The sequence below is a fragment of the Cryptomeria japonica genome, chromosome 4 (genome assembly GCF_030272615.1).
Source record: "Cryptomeria japonica chromosome 4, Sugi_1.0, whole genome shotgun sequence".
Taxonomy (NCBI): Eukaryota; Viridiplantae; Streptophyta; class Pinopsida; order Cupressales; family Cupressaceae; genus Cryptomeria; species Cryptomeria japonica.
Window position 1 is genome coordinate 377,519,272 of NC_081408.1, and position 7,908 is coordinate 377,527,179.

Genomic DNA, 7,908 nt, shown 5'->3' on the forward strand with positions numbered 1-7,908 from the left:
TGTATCATACATTGATTTTCCCCCAACTTTGGACTAAACTTTGGGAGATCTATGGAGAGCCTCATATCTCTCCATTCTCAAAGGATCCTGCTATATATTTTTTAATTCCCCTTGCAGATGAATATTTCATACTATTTGATGATATTTTTAGAGGAGATTGACTATATCATAGGTCTTACATGTTTTGATAGTTGAAAGGCTTGTTTCTTTCCAACTCCTCACATTAAGACCCAATATATATCTTTTATTTCTCCTTATTAGATTGGAATTGCCTCATTCATGAACCCTATTGATTTAGTGCAGTATAAATTCCATCCTATTCTAGACACAACTACTTGGGATTCATATCTTGCAAACATATCATCCTTATTTATGGAATCTCAAATCATAGGTTTGGAAGATTATCTTAAAGACATTCATCTCCATTTTACTAATAGCCACATCATCATTGTATTTGGAGCTTGTTCTATATTATCCTTCACATGATTCTAGATTGGCATTATCTCATTCTAACATGTGGAAATTTGAGTAGTTTTCAAAGGAACACATAATTTGGATTTGGATTCCCTATTCATCCTACTTATGGGAATAAATGTTCTTTGCAAGTAGTGAATCATGTTTTTTCTTCTATAATTCATCATTGGTACAAGAACTTTCTCTTTGTGGATGGTGGATTCATATCCTCATTTTTTCTCACTTTTTATGTGGACGTTCATTGTAATTATCTAATACAAGCAGTCCTTGGGGGGTCATATCAAATCCTTCTATTCTTCTTCTTAGCGAACTTATTTCATTTTCCCTCATTTGGAAAAGATTTTTTCTTTCATGTGGTTTTCTCATTTATTTTAAAGTTATGTGAGATTCCTTTTTTTATACATGGATATTTCATCAAGCCTTGTGTCCAAGGCTCATCCATAAATCCATCATTGCATTCATCATTATATGTTTAGCTTCTCCCTAAGTTAATCATAGATGGGGTGTTGGATTTAATAGGTTAATCACCTAGTAATTCATTTATCAACAATTACTTACTCAGGTCCTATTTTTCTTTATTACACTTAAGCTAAACTTAGGAATGCTTTTCCTATATTTAGGACATATATATTTAGGTCATGTTGTCTCGTAGAATGAGAATATGAGTTTATTATGAGCTATTCTAATCCTTTCCAAGGGTTTTGATTAGGGTTTTTTTTAATTTTATAAGCATTCATTTGTACAATTTAAATCATCTATTTGAATCCGGGTTTATTTAGATCAACCACTACAAACATATCATCATGTTGTTATAGATCAATCTCTCCTCAAGTTTGCATAGCACAATCATTTTTTCTCTCTAGGTTTATTCAAATCAATCACTACAAGCATATCATCATGCTTTTCTAGATCAATCTATCCTCAAGTTTTGATGAGCAGCAAATTAAACTCTACTTGACCTCCGAACCTAATGAAAATATACCCAAAACCAATAGCAACAATATGATAAACAAATGCATCAGTGAAGAAGTAAATTAGAGTATAATTCATAACACATATTGCCCGGATGTAGTACCCCTACCCTGTTCAGACCCTTTTTTACCTCATTGACCAAGGTTGACTTTTATGTGGCTTGCGTGGATGGTTGATTTATTGTGATTGTGATGTGTTATTCTGGTATTATGCTTTGGAGTGTAATTGGTGAATTTTATTATACATTATTGTTTATTGATGAGTGGTTGTAAACTCTGCTTCTGCATCATATTTTATTAATGAGGAAATGTTAATTTTATTTATGTGTTGCTAATGATGGACTAACACATTTGCTTCACGTACGAGTTGCTTTATGTATATGTCGTCATGTTGTGTGAAAGTGTATGGGGTGCGAGGAGATGATTTTCCATCACTCATTTCTATGAGACACGGAACGTCATGATTCTCCTTCACCGGTGTGTTTACCGTGTTTGTGAATATATATGTATGCGTGGTTCAGTGATGCAGGGAATTGCAGGTACAAGGTATCATCTCCACCTGGATCCATAGGTTTGAGCATACCTAATTAACCTAATGGAAGTGGAGGAGGTAGTTCTAAGACCCTAATGCTAACCCTAGCCTTTCCCATTATGAGCATCATCCATCTTTTGTCTACCCTGTCGGCTCGCCAAGTAGGCCACTTTTCTGACGTCGGTATGTGGGTTATGTCCTTATTTTGTTTAAGTTGAGTCTGGCGTGTTATGTGTTTTGTGTATTTAAATATTCTCTTCTTGAGTAATTAATGAGTAGTTAATATGTGTCGTGTTGATTAAAGGGACTTAAGGATAAATTACATTAGAATCATTTTGTGGTTAATTAGTTAATCGATTATTTCTAATTGTCAAATTAGAGTGAATGTTGAATTATTAGTGAAAATTAAGTTATATTTGGCTTGAGTAAATGTTTTAAAAAAAAATGAAAGAGAAAGAAATTTGATTTTTATTTATTCATAGTTGTATTATGTTACTTTAATAACATCATAGTAATGTCCAATTAATTCATAGTTGTATTATGTTACTTTAGTAACCTTTTCAACCTCAACCTCTTCAGTATGTGCATTTGGTGTTGGAGGTCCAATATCCTCAACCTACTTGTTTTCAGTATCCACATCAATAACCTCTATATCTGGAATGTCATGTTCCGGTGTATCCTGCTTATCCTGTACAGTTTCAATGTTATCTACCAGTATCTCTATATTAGGTACAAGTGGTTCTATCAGAGGAATATCCTCTGATAGTTTATGATCCAAAACCGGTGTATCCATTCCCAATATGCCTTTCCCCTTATCATTTACCAGGATATCTAGAGTGTTAGACTTTTGATGGACTTCTAGTGGTGTAAAGAATCTTGATTTATCTACAAAGAATTTTACCCAAGCCTCATGTGTCTCCTTAACTATCTCATTTACTCTACCTACCATGAGACTCGCATGTCGGTGTTTGCTTCGAAAAATTGATTTATTTGCAAACTCTAAACATTGTTGCATATCTTCATCAGTTATAGCACAACAAATAGTTAACAATTCTTGTACCTTTATGTGTCTATCCTCTTCATCTGCAGATAACCATCTAGCATCTAGTTTACTATACAAATCTGTCAGTATTTGTTTTTCAATCTCCAAAAGTGCTTTCTTATATATATCTAAGTACAACAAAATTGATTCCTCTATCTCCATTTTCTCCTTATCATCCATATGTACATAGTAATGTTGTATATTACTCAAAATTCCATCTTTAGTGATTTGATCAATCAACTCAGCAACTGAAAGAGGAGGAATGAATTCAATACTCTTACCGGATTTGAGAGATATATCTACATCTTATTTCTTCTTCTTGTCGAGAGTAGAAGTAGACTCCTTAACTGGTTTCCTCTTCTTTGTGGGATTCCTCTCCTTTGAAATTTTCTTAGGTGTTGTCGGAGGGGTAACCTTCACTTTCTGCTTCTTTACTTCCTCAGCCTTCTTCCTTGGTATCCTGATCAAAGTCTTGGGAATCTGTGAGGGCACAACATCAGTATCAGAACTGGATGTAACAGGGGCAATATAAGTCTCTAGTTTCTTCCTCTTTACTACACCCTTGCCGGTTGTTGCTGCCAGTGGAGCCTGCATTGTTGTCAGAGATGACCCTTCAGCTAGTCCAATGATCTTCTTTATCTCATAGGACATCTTCTATATAGCTTCCCCAAACCTTCTTGATCTTTCCTTCCCTTTTCTTTTTACTAAATCCAATCTCAACTTTAGTTTCTTTTTGCTTTGCAGTCCCAAAGGCTTTCTCTACTTCATCAACCGGGGCATCAATAAGAGTCTTGGCATATGTAATGCCCCACCAGGAACCCCAAAGAAATACCACACAAACTAACCAACTAGGGGTGAAATAATTTATTTTTTTTGTAAGTATAAACCACATTAAGTTCTTTAATTACTACATTGCACATTTATTACACAAGCGGAAGTCTAACACAAAGAATTCCTAAAGGGTTACCAACGAAGAATTATACGAAAGGTTAAATTACATTATTAAGGTTAATCTAATAATCCATCAATTACTTATTGAACACAATAAACCATATTCATACAATAGATTACATCATTGGAAGATTAAAAGTATTACAATATATTTCTTTTCAAGAAAGCATTTGTACAATGAATAAAGATAACTGATATGATAAACATCCATATAAACAAAGATTACATTAATCATCTATTACATGGCTTCCAATAATACATATGAATTTGCATCTTTACCAAATGCCAAGGTCGCATAATCCACTGATATAAATGACCACATATGTCTCAAATACAAAAATCTCCAACATGAGATGATACAAGAATCATGAACCACGGAAATATCTATGAAGCCAATCCTCGCATGAAGGCACGAACATAAACATCCAATGGGAAGTGGCACTACCACCCGACCATGTGATCCCAAAATAGAATCACCCCACCGTGCTAGGAGATAGCAGAAGACCCTCAAGCAAGCATAAGCAAATCATGGTCGACAATATAAGTGTGACTCCATAATACTCCAAGTGAACTCAACATCACAAAACACTAGTGACCCTAAAGAGAGAGTTTCATCGCATAGATTATGATGGTTACCCTAGGTAGGCCTCCATAGGTCCCGACCCCCAACCTGGGTTATCCTGGTAACCTTTCCCAAACCCCCGACTCCATCCAAGACTCATGCAGACCCTACCAACCCTTTGTGAAGACAAGGTGGTCAGTTTGCCATTCCAGGCCTTCCCACTACATCTTGAGTCTATACAAGCACTCAACCATGCACGGGGTACAATATCTTATTTATTGTTAAGAACTACCTACCCCCTAATCAATTATTAGGTTATCACTTATTAACTCACTTTCAAGGGGTTATCCAGCCAACCACTTCGGGCGCAGCCCCCACTCGAAAGCCACTCTCCCATAGGACACTATACAATCACGGTCTCTCTACAAGAACCCTATGGCAATACTGATAGCCATAAAACCACTACAAAATATAGGTGGCAAAAACATAATCTTACTAACCCTTGGTTAACCATATGGAACATAACACAACATGGTTTCAAACAACAAAGTTATAAGGACAACACCTGATCAAGAGGTTACAACAATAACTACCACATGACGACCAAACATTTACAAGAATTGAAACAAATTAAGCCCTTTGCTAAGAGACACCAAATTCACTAAGACCGTAATTCAAACAATCTTTGGAAAATAATAAAATCATTAAATACTTGCAATTCAACATTTAAGATTTAATAAAACACAACCACACTGATTAAAATAAATTCAAGTCATCATTAATATAATAAGGCTAGAAATTAAATTAACCACAAATAACCAATTTGCCCCCCTTTTATTTTTGAACAAGCAAAAATAATAATAACTCAATGAATAAAACATCCCATATACAAATAATTCATTTTCCACAAAAGCATCATTTAATTTAATTTCCTAAATAATATGATTTCTAAAAAATATTTAAAAAACACATTAAATATATATAATAATATACATATATGTATATAAATATATATTTTTTGAATATATATATACTTATATACACATATTATATTATGTATATATCACATCAAAAAATTAACTTAAATAACAAATAAAGCTAATTTTCTAACAATAATCATAAAGGAAAATTTACATTTAAAATTATATATATATATTATAAAACATAAAATCTGAAATAGAAATTTACTGGCAAAATGATTTATTTTATTGCCAAACGCTGCCAAAGCATAGCGAATTTTTCATTATAACTGGTAGTTTCAAAAAAACACGGTTGCTGGGAGATATGATGGTGGCAGATTGCTACCATATGGTAGCATTACTACCATACGATAGTAACTGCTACCTTATGGTAGCATTAATACCATATGGTAGTATTTGCTACCTTATGGTAGTAGCGTCTACCTTCCATGTGGTGGGGGAAACCCTGCCACATGGTAAAATATATATATATATATATATATATATATATTATTATTATTATTATTTTATATATATATATTATTATATATTATTATATATATATATTATTATTATTATTAAAAAATTTATTAAAAATTCTGGTAAAATTTCCTGCACAAAATGCACTCTGTAAAAACAGAGCAAACATAATTTTTTTTTGAAAGAAAAATTCTTAATAAAAATTTATGTTTACAAATACATACAATTAAGACCCAAATCAAATGATTTTGAGCAAAATTCATAACAAATTTAATCAAAATAGAGAGGATTGAATCCAAATTTCCATTGTTTTTACACAAATGAAAAAAATCAAGAACACACACAGGGAGGTCCAATTTCAAAAAATTGGCCAGCATAACCCTTGTTCCTTATCAATTGAAAATCTCCAAACAAATAGCAAATAAATCTATTACTTCCAGACTAGAAATGAAGAGATTTAATACAAATTATTCAACTTGAAAAACACAAACAGAGAACTAAATTTTTGGTTCTAAAAACCAATTTCTTCAAAATTAACAAACTAATTTGGGAAGAGATAAACTCAAACATAAATCACTCTATTCCCACAACTCAAACTAAATTTAAAACTTCCCAAAAGAATTTCATGAATTCCCAAACACACACACAGGAAGATTTTAAAACATTTCAATTTTTTGCAACAAAAGGAAAGAATAAAATCTACCCAACCTGTAAATGCACTCCTGGAAGAAAATTTAAGATGAGCTTCAACCTGCACACCAAATCCTCAATCCAAAATCCAATTTCCAATTTTGTTTTCAAAACTTGGCTTCCAAAATTTTCCTCCTCTCTTCCCGTGAATTCTTAGGTAATATATGAAAATATTTTAACCTAAAACTTTTAGGTTAAAAGTTTTATTCAACCAATAGAAAATTTCCCAAAAAAGATAAAATCAAATCTCCTCCAAAAGGTCAATTGAAAATAACTCGTATAAATTAAGAATTTTAAAAGCATACTTTTTAACTTTATTTCCTTTCTCAAATAAATACAATTACTTTTCTAAAATATAACATGCACTTTAACCATTTAAATTTAATAACTCAATTCATTTAATTAAATCAATAATCACACAGGCATATTAATTTAATTTAAATACACCAACATGAAAAAACAAAGGCATATTAATTTAATTTAATACACCAATAAGAAATAACACTATCTACTCAAACTAACTTTTCTAACTAGCAAGAGGCACGCAAAATGAGAAATAATCACACGACGACTCACAAAATGAAAATATCAAAGAACCATGACTCACATACTGGTCAAACGGAAAATGACAACCAACTAATGACACTCACATGAGTGTAACTGCGGGTTAATTTTAGGGTCTAACAACTATCTCCTCCACTCCCATCAAACAAATAAGGTATGCTCAGACCTGTGAAACCAGGGGGAGTCGATACCCCATACCTACTCGATACTTGTACCTGCAATGTCCTGCATCAAAGAACCACATGTGCATATAGACATATATATAAAAGACATGGCACACACACCGATGAAGGAGAATTGTGACATTCCCTGTCTCACTGGAGTGAGTGAAGGAAAATCATCCCCTCGCACCCCATACACTTACAAACATGAAACATGAATATAACACATTACATGTATAAAGTAAATGTGTCAGTCCATGATAGTAATCCGATAAAATTACATTTAACACCATAAGGAAATACTACATGAAACATATACTGCAAATCAAAATAAAACATATCACCATACTGCACAATGTCTAAGCAAAATATCACAATAATGTATCCACTGAAAGAGTCAACAGAAGTAAAACATGAGTCTAAAAGTCTGATCGAGAAAGGGGGTACTACAACATACAAGTCCAATATCTCAGTATCTACCTCATAGCCCATCTCTATGATCCAGATCTTCCTTGATTGCAC